This window comes from Rattus norvegicus, chromosome 1 (genome assembly GCF_036323735.1).
Source record: "Rattus norvegicus strain BN/NHsdMcwi chromosome 1, GRCr8, whole genome shotgun sequence".
NCBI classification, from domain to species: domain Eukaryota; kingdom Metazoa; phylum Chordata; class Mammalia; order Rodentia; family Muridae; genus Rattus; species Rattus norvegicus.
In genome coordinates, this window is record NC_086019.1 from 38,094,895 (window position 1) to 38,105,655 (window position 10,761).

Genomic DNA, 10,761 nt, shown 5'->3' on the forward strand with positions numbered 1-10,761 from the left:
AAAGGGGGGCCTTTTTTTAAAATGAAAGAATGAACATGTTACTTCTTCCCTGTAGCATCACAATGAGGAGAGAATCCATTAAATTTCCAATTTTAGAGAATTTTGGTGTGAGATACACATTTCTGTGGTCCCTTGATGCATTCCTTTCACTAAAGGTGATAATGTTTTTTTTTTCATTTTAAAATCTGATTAATCAACATTTTTAAATGTTTTTTCAGTTGAATTTTCACTTCACCACATCTAGAAATAACCTAGCATTGGCCTTTATTCTATTAAGACCATTTTCCTATTCAGGGTTGTTTTATTTTCTGCTGTTTTGTTTTGTTTTGTTTTACTTTGTTGTGTGTTTTTTCAACCTTTCCACAAGGTAGAGAAGAGAAGCAGAAACCTCTTCTCATCTGAGAAGAGAAACCTCAATTGACAAAATGCCTTGATCAAACTGGGCATGTCTATGGGACATCATTTTGATTGTAGGCATGTGTCAGGGCCTAGTCTGGTGTGCACACTGTCACCACTACTTACCAGTTTCCTAATGTATAAGAAAAAACATGGAGCAAGACACAGAAAGCAAACTTTTATGCAGCATTATTTCATGGTCTCTGCTTAAGTTCCTGCCTCCTAGTTCCTGCTCTGCTTGTGTTCCAACCTTGCCTACTCTTGATGATGGATGATTAGGGTATGTAAGACATATCCTTCCCAAGTTGATTTGCTCAGAATTTTTTTCATAGCGAAAGAATTTTAATTATGATAGCCACTCATGTAATGTAACATATACTTGTCTATCTTATCATATCACCTTGGATTGGAAAATCAAGTGTGTGTGTCTGTGTGTGTGTGTGTGTGTGTGTGTGTGTGTGTGTGGGTGTGGGTGTGTGTGTTTGATGTCAGGATCACACATGTGTACATGTACATATAATGGCAAGAAATTAACCTCAGGTGTTGTTTCTCAGGACATTTCTTATGTAGGTTCTTTCATTGTCCTGCTCCTCACCAAGTGGGCAAGGCTATTTGGCTAGCTAATATCAATAGTTTTCCTCTTTCCCCTTCCCTAGTTCTGTGATTAAAATCTCCTGATACCACACCATGCAATTTTTTTTTTTATTATTTAGATACTGGTGATCAAACTCAGGTCCTCATGCTTGCAATGTAGGACTTTATCGATAGAACCACCTCCTCCATCTTAGAAATTATGTTCAATAATCTGATATATTCCCTCTCTTCCAATTTGTATATTTGATCCTTGCAGACTTGATTATAACCATAAAAGAAGGGATGGACTGGCACTGAAGAGGTAACAGCAGGGAATTGTTCATACAAGTTGGAGGGAGAGTATGTGTACAATCTATATTTATGTCATTCTTACGACTCCAGGAACAATCTTCTATTCATCAAATTACTTCCTTATAGAGAATAGCTCCAACAAAAAAAGAGGTATATTAAGCAAATGAAATTTGATTTGAAATTTTATTCTGATTGAAACTGAATTTTCTTTTGGTACAAACACACACACACACACACACACACTCACACACGCACACACACACACACACACACACACACACACACCACAGGTGATTTGTGATTTGTAAGCATTTGTAAAACAGATCTGTCTTCTATTTTAAGACTTAGGAAGATTTCAGTTAGGAATATAACCTACCAAAGTCTTCAAGAACATAGGGAAGAACACACAAACTCACCTAATTCTGAGATTTCTCCACAGGTCTTAATGGCAGCATGCCTGTAACTTTCCTTCAAAATCTTTAGATGGAACTCCAATACCTTACCCACCTTCTCTTATTTATTTTTAATCAATAATCCAAAATTCTAACTAAACACATTTAATTATAGATTGTGGCCTTCTTTTCAGTTAATATGATCAGAATACATTAACATTTCCAACATGTCTCCAGGTGGTTTTGTTTTAAGGAGGACAACACTCTTTCATTTAAAAGTCAAACCAACTTAGCATCTATGCATCTGTTAAAGAAGGTGCTGCTTAATTCTTTGCTCCCCAACTTTGGGAACCCAGCATTGAAAGTAACTTATGTGGAGTCAGATTCAAGTAAATCCTTAGAATTGTCCCCATTAATGACTGCGTCAAAGACTGATGGACATATGGAAAATGATAATGTTATATCCTTACAATTTGTAATCATTAATGACAGTTGATTGATTAAGTTAAAGGTGCTGTCCTAATATGTTAAGAAAAGTAGAAACAGTGAAGTATGACTGTGCTTGGGGTGTAGCTTATTTAGTAGAATAATTGCTAAGAATTCATAAGAGTCTGGATTTGATCTTCAGGCGCTTATAAATGAGGCTGATAGTACCTGGCTGTAATCATAGAAATTGGAAAAGGAAGGAATCCAAAGCCATTTTTGGCTACATAGCAAATTTGACATAAATCTAGATTATAAAAGGAAATGTATTACCAAAATTGTCGTACTTTAAATCTAATTAATGGTACAATATGAATTAGATGTATAATAAGAAGAAGATCTAGAATCAAGAAAGCAATAGCGCAGTTGAAATTGAAAAAAAGAATGATAGACACATGTGAAGTGGAATTTTATCCCAGAACTTGATATTTTTATAAGATTGCTCACAGTCTTGCCTCTGAGATGTTCACTCTTTTCATTGAGCAAAAATCACACCTCTGGAGGTGATGAGGACTCACTGATGCATTCTGTATTACACCAAGGGATGATTTCTAGCACTGAAGTCTGGAGAGAACTGAAAATTAATCTAACTACTAGGACTAATTTGGAAGAAGGCAGCAGGGATCTAGAAAATATAGGGAAAATATCTTGAAGAGTAGTGCTTTAAGAACCAAGAAGATCTACCACAGATAGGAGAATGTTGCAGGAGAACTGGGGAGAGTTAGAGGTATGATTCATTCACTACATGATGATTCTGATATGTAACCCATCACAGTTTGGAAACTCTATTTTGCTGGACACGTTCTTAAAGTTTAGATCTTAAAGTTTAGGAACTTTGAAAATGTTTGTTTGCTTGTTTGTTTTCTACTCTAGCATTGGTCAGAATATATGGACAACCTGGGAATGAATTTGTCGCTTTAAATATCTAGTATAATATAAGAGGGATAGGTATTCTTCCCGTGCTGTTACAGAAGGAAAAATGGGAATTATGTAACATGACAATCTCTGTGACCACCATAGCCACCACAGTAACAGACTTGTTGGAAGTAAGAAGGTAATTTGTTTCAACAATTCGGTTCAATAAGACTCAGGAGCAGGTTTCTTTTAATCTTCCAGAGTATTTAGTTTTAGACATATTTAAGCATAGCATTATTTGGAAATTTGGTGAAAATTAACTCAACCTTACATACAAAACAATGCTTAAGACATTATTACACAAATCTCTCTGTAAAGTATAAGTGGCATAAATCAAAAGATAGTTTTGCTAGATTAACTGAGAAAACAAGCTCATGACCAAGATCTGGGGGATTATCTGGTGTGGTTTTAGCTATAAAGATAATGTAAAGTTTGCCAGACTATTAACTATATCATTTTCCAAAACTTTTGGCTTAAAACAGGTTATAACTCTCTCCCTTTGAAGAGACCATTCTGTGTGTTTAACTTTCCTGGTTCCCCTAGTGCTTATTTTTTAACACAAGGACTTCCGTGCTTACTATAAGGTACATTGTTGAGTTTTTTCTGTATCTTCAGCTTGTATCCACTGTCACCTACATACATATGAAGATCCATGTCTGATCTGGAACCAAACCCATGTAAAAAGCTGGGAATGGTAATTCATACTTGTAATCTTAGTCATAGAAGTGCAGAGACATGTGAAGTCCTGGGGGTTTTCTTGTAAACAATATAGCTAAACTGCCAAGCTACATAACAAAGTGAGAAATGTTCTCTCCAAATAAGGTGACTAGAGCTCATGAAGAACAACTCTGAAAGTTGATCTCTATCACATGAATGAATGTGCATGTGCATGTGCAGTCACTCACATGTACATCTATACCTAAGTGAACACAGACACACTCAAACACCATTCCCATTATAATAAATGGAGAATAACTGGAAAGTTACACTGAGACAGATACTTTGCTTAATATATAAAAAGGCTAACTGTAATTACTTAAGGACAGAGAAACTGATGTAATACTCTTTTGCAATAAATAGACTTATACTTCCATGAAATTCAGTAGCCAGTCAGTCTAGCCTAGTTGGTGAATTTGAGGCTCATGAAAATCCTTACTAACAAAACAAGGTGAATCAAAGCTGCTGAACGTCAGCTAGATTGCTCCTTTTTCCTCCGCAGACAGGTAAATGCACATGTGCATGCACTCACACAAGTACTTGCACACAAAGAAAGAATGGGAAATTCACATAGGCTGTGATTGTTGGTTAGAAGTCTTTCAAATTTGAGCCTTGTGCAGCTGTACACGTCAGTGGTTAGAAAATAAAAAGTGCCACACAACTAGTAGTAAATGCATGGGTAATTGTATGCTCGTGGCTGGAAAGAAATAGGCACTTGCCACACAGGCCTGGTAACTTGAATTTCATCCCCAGAATTCATAAAATTATGTGAAGAAAGAACCAAATCCACAAATTAGTCCTCTGCCCTCCACATTTTTAATGCAGCACATAGACCACTACATCTAAATCACACACATACACATGTAAGCATAGATGTACACACAGTAATAATTAACAGAGAAATATTTTACACAAGTGATTGTATTTGCTTAAAGATGCATATAGTGGGAATTGAGGAGAGACTCTATAAAGGGCGACTGAAAAGGGGTCAACACTTTTGATGTTGATAAATAACTGAATTAAAAACTATGCAGTCATCAAGTGTAGCCAGTGCCAAAGAGAGAATAAGGTGAAAACTTAGAAGTATTAATTCAGTCAGATTGATAGACAAAGGCAACTTAGGGCAGAGAGGAACAACTGCAGTAAGGATAAGATGGAAATAAATATGCCATAAAATCCTGATCATTTTACGTAAAAGCAGGTGAGAGTCTGGTACCTAGGAAGTAATGTAAATTCAGAGAATCTTTCCTTTCTGTTTAGTACTTATTAGGTACAGTTTCAAACCCATGTGGGTGAGACAATAGAGATACAATGAAATTAAATAGGAAAACTTACATGAGGAAGCACTTCAGAGACCAGAATATACAGGGCATAGGTCACAAATGGAGCTATCTACCTGGATAGGATTTGAGTTTACTTCCTATAGGGGAAACCTGATTAGAAAAAGAGAACAGGGGTTGATAGATTTGGTGACATGGGTGGCAGACATTCATTGTTTCCATCCACTTTCTGAGAAAAGAGAGAGGAGCTGGAGTTGCAGGGAGAAATGATTTTAGTATTTTAAGAAATGAAGACCAGGGGCTGGAGAGATGGCTCAGCGGTTAAGAGCACCCGAATGCTCTTCCAGAGGTCATGAGTTCAATTCCCAGCAACCACATGGTGGCTCACAACCATCTGTAATGAGATCTGATGCCCTCTTCTGCTGTATCTGAAGACAGCTACAGTGTACTTATATATAATAAATAAATAAATCTTAAAAAAATGAAGACCAGGGTAAAGATTCATTTTGGATAGTGAAAGAGTAAATTACATAGGTACCTTGTTAGAGTAAAAATAATAAATTTAAAGTACACTCAGTTGGGATGTAATGTGATTTTTTTTCAGCCTCAGTTAGCTGCTGAGTTAAAAAAAAAACACAGTAAAAGTTGTATATATACCCAGGCAAAAATTTGCAGGTAATGTTGAGGAAATAACTGGCAAGGAGGGGAGGAATGAAAATAAAGATAAGCCAACTGTAAATGTAATGTATATAAGATAGGTTATAGGAAATAAGAGAAGGATGGAGGTGCTGATTGAAGTGAAGTTCTCTTTGGAGACATTTTGGAATATGAAGGACAATCCAGAAGTAGTATACAGAGAACATGTTACCACACAGAGTACTGAATATTTGGTAGGAGTATGGCATCTAAATTATTTTGGAAAAACAAAGTTAAAAGATGGTACAAGGTATAGGAGGTTGTTGGAGGAGTTGAGATAAATATAGGTAAAAAGTTTATATTTAAAGATTTGTACACAAATAGAGGAACTTTCCTCAAAAACCAATAAGGAATGCTGGGGTTTAGATTATATGCCTCCTCAGAAAAATTGAATGTTGTTGAAGGCCAAGGAGAAACTGGAACAACAGGTAAAGAAATTCCCATCAAGACAATGTTTCTTTTTACTAGATACTTTGTTTTTCATTTCCAAGACAAAATACACAAAATATATCTGATAAAGTAAATATCAGAAATAAGGATGTATGTTGACACATGGTTTCAGGACAAAGGCTATCATATTGGGAAAACATAGCCATGGGATCATGAGGCAGTTGTTCATACTGCATTTACAGTCAGTTGTCAAAGGAAGGTGAGGGCTCACATTTAGATTGTTTATTCCAGGACCCAGCCCATGGAATGTCATGGTCCAAACACAGGGAGTTTCTCTTCACCTAATTAACCCAATCTAAAATTTCATTCACAGATATTCTTGGAGATTTGCCTCCTAGTGGATTCTAGATCCTGTCAAGTAGACAATATGCATCATCATAATCTTCTAGAGGGGGATTCAGTGAAACACAACCTTAGAAGAGAGCATGCTTTACAGAGTTCATGGTGAAAGTAATAGTGAGTCAATGCAATAGATATACAACATGGGAAGTTTTTCACAATCTTTAAATTATAAATGGAATATATGGAAATAACTGGCACAAAATGGATCTTGAATAAAATTAGAAGATTATCCTTATTCAGCTTCCTTTTCAATTATAAAAATCTGAGATTAACCGGGGAAGAGGGAACCTCACGTAATTGCTTAACTGGATCATATTGGTCTCTGTGTATGTTTGTGAAATGTTGTCTTGATTAGTAATGATATGGGAGGGCTCAGTTCACTGTGGGCAGCAACATCACTAGTTAAGGAATCTGATGCTATATAAAAAGGATAGCTAGTAAAATGCCTGTAAGCAAGCCAGTAAGTGGCATTCCTCCTTGCACTCTGCTTCAGTTCCTATTTGGGTTTTTTGTTGTTGTTGTTGTTGTTGTTGTTGTTGTTGTTTTTGTTTTTGTTTTTGTTTTTGTTTTTGTTTTTGTTTTTGTTTTTTGTTGAATTCACTCAATGCTTGATTGTGACCTGGAAATATAATTCAGATATATTATTTCTTCTTCAAATTTACTTTAGGTAATGGTGTTCATCACAGCAGCAGAAAGCAAACTAGAACAATAAATAGAAGAGCATCAGTATAGTAATAGAGAAAATAAGACTTTGTTCTAATATTTTCTTAAGGACCTTCTGTTACTGCATCTTTCTATTGATGAAGTATATTTGGCAATAAAGAATTAGCGCACAAGGGTATTGAATGGAGCAATTAAGGGATAAACCCGTCCAATTATGGACATTGTTAACGCCAAGAAATGAGACTATGACATGAAACTGAGTCATAAGTGAAGCTAGAGGTTTGTCTCTGAACATTTGGATGTTGAACTGGCTTGAATAACAACTTTCTTTTCATTCTTACTGACAATCATATGTCCATTCCTCCAGGACTTGTAAAGGAGACCTTATTTCAAACACTATCTCTGCAGATCTGATTCAGGATATATGTATATGAAATTCTTTGTGTGTGTTTGTGTGTGTGTGTGTGTGAGAGAGAGAGAGAGAGACAGACAGACAGACAGACAGACAGAACATACACATGCAATTTGAATTCAGTGGACAAACTTAGGCTTTGTTTTTTATGTGCTGTCTACCATAGAATTTTTCCCAAATGGGAAAACTCTAGGATAGCTGGCCAGTGGCTTTCTTATGCTGGTATAGGCCACTTTCATAGTTCTGGTATTATGAGCATATGCTACCATGGTCAGCTTGTCTTTTCTTTCCTTTTTTCTTCTTCCTTCCTTCCTTTCTCTCCTTCTTTCTTTCTTTCTTTCTTTCTTTCTTTCTGTCTGTCTGTCTGTCTGTCTGTCTGTCTCTTTTTTCTTCTGTATGTTTTTTTTTAATTCCAGTGATCTCTACACTTTCACGTTAAACACTTACTGATTAAAGGCTATTCTCGAAACCCGAAAGTGATTTTACTTCAATAAATTAAAGAGAATTTGCAACTAATGACTTAGTTAAAGAGAAAATTATATAATAAACAAAAGACAGAAATTTCAGTAAAGGATTAAGCTAAGCTAAGCCAAAGGTAAACCTCTGAAGCTGGGGAGAATTCTATTAGAAATTAGCAAGTATTCAGTGTTCAGAGCATATAAGGTATAAGAAGACAGATATTAAATTATAACATGATTTATTGTATTGCTCCAGAATATCTGTCGATAGTCTAGAGCAAAGAATGAAATAGGGGTTTATAGTCATTTTGGATACTCTGTTTCCATCCTCTGTCTTTATGTTATTCTGCTATTCTGCTATTTTCTACTACATTCTCCTGAAGAAGAAGAAGAAGAAGAAGAAGAAGAAGAAGAAGAAGAAGAAGAAGAAGAAGAAGAAGAAGAAGAAGAAGGAGGAGGAGGAGGAGGAGGAGGAGGAGGAGGAGGAGGAGGAGGAGGAGGAGGAGGAAGAGGAGGAGAAGAAGGAGGAGGAGGAGGAGAAGAAGGAGGAGGAGGAGGAGGAGGAGGAAGGAGGAGGAGGAGGAGGAGGAGGAGGAGGAGGAGAAGAAGAAGAAGAAGAAGAAGAAGAAGAAGAAGAAGAAGAAGAAGAAGAAGAAGGACCATTATTTATTATTTCCTACTCTACAAGGAAAAGGCTCCTTGAGCTCAGATACTTCCAGATAGTTTCTCACTCACACCTAGTTTTATCCTATTTGGGAGATTTCTGTTCTGCCAGTTGTACCATAGATGATGGAGAAATGCATTTTTTAAACTGTGTAGTGATCTAGCTGATATTTTAAATCATTTATCCTTGACAAACACTGTTTTAGATTTAGAAGCTGTAGAGATGTCCTAGCTTTTAAGAACACATACTACCCTTGCAGAGAAACAAGTTTTGATTCCTAAAACCCCCTCATCTGATTGTTGACCTCTTGTAACTCTAGCCCCCAGAGGTCTGACTATTTAGACCTCACTAGATATTTGAAATTATATTATACATACTAAATTGTATGTATAAATTATTATGCATACAAACTCTCACACGGAGATTCACACATTGCCATAATTAAAAATAATAAAGAAAGTTTTAGATATAGGAGCCAACGAAAGTGTCTCATAAGTATACATTTTAATAGATGCAAAAAATTACCATGTAAACTCATGAATTCCATCTCAAAAGATAAAGTAAAAAAAGAGAAAAGTTAAATATTCTTAATATTGATTGTGATGGTTAATATTGACTTGACAATTTCTGAGAAATACCTCTGACCATGTCTATAGGGGATAGCTTGATTTCATTAATTAAAAAAAAGAAAACCACCTTGGTTTTGGGTAACACTAAACATGGATGGGATCCTTGTACAGAATAAAAGAAGAAAGCCAACAAAGTATAACATTACTTCTCATTGCTTGCTAGTTGCACATGGAACATGGACAGATGATCATGTTCCTACTACCATGTCTTCCTATCAATGAGAGCCTGTGACCTCAAATTTTGAGCTGAAACAAAACTTTCTTTAACTAGATTTTCAGGTATTTTGTCCCACCAATATGAAAGTAGCTAATGTAAGAATAAACCGAATAAAGGTGACAGTAAAGCCCATGGAAGTGTTACTGTGACTATGAGGAATACTTCCCAATTGAAGTCTTCAAAGTCCTTTGATAGAATTAACTTGATGAACTTGAGATGACTCAAAAAGGAAAACATAGATGCTGTTGACAGAATCAAAGGCAGGAAGTATACAAAGAGACTCAGTTTTATTCTAAGTTCTGGTTTTGTACTTTTTTTTTTTAAACATGCATCCTTTATGTTTCCAAAACTGACACTAAAATTGTGAACTTGAGTTATCCTCCTACCCCTGCTTTTTAACAAGCTTAGACTGTGGGAATCTGAAGCCACCCCTGCTCTCTAATCGTTATTGTTTTACAGAAAAAACAGAGGGAGGATATATTGATGTACATTTTAGAGTCCTCAGAGTAAATATATGACAGGGCAACAAAGTGGACTCTGGGAACAATTTAAGGAGCTTTATTGCAGAATTTGAGATGAAAGATGAAATGAGCTGAGATAAGAGCACAGCAGAAATTCTGAGAAATGAATTGGCCCAAAGTTTACTTCCCTGTGAAAAGAAAGAAATAGTATATTGAAACATCAAACAGGAAAGAACAGATTTAAGTAAAGAATGGTACAATGTTGATGTTATTTATTCAGAGGAAAGGGAACAATGGAAGAGGCCATATAAACTGTATTAATATTCAAGTAATAAATCCTGGTATGGGGTCAGTATTCACTTAAGTGACTTAGGTTTTTAAATTATAATACACACACACACACACACACACACACACACACAAATACGCACGCACACACGCACACACGCACACACGCACACACACACAATTTACTGTGCCTTAAGAAACTTAATAGACTTGGCTACTACCTAGACATTACTCCTAGAATCTAACTCCCGTTGATAATTCTGAGTTACTTCTTAAGAACTTTTAGGCTTCATTTGTGCAATGTCCTGGGTAGCTCTTTCTTGGCCTAGAGTCCAGCATGCTTCTTTGCTTCTTGATGCCATGTCTGCCTTTGTCTTCTCAACCAACACGATTTCCACTTCCTTCTCCTAGTC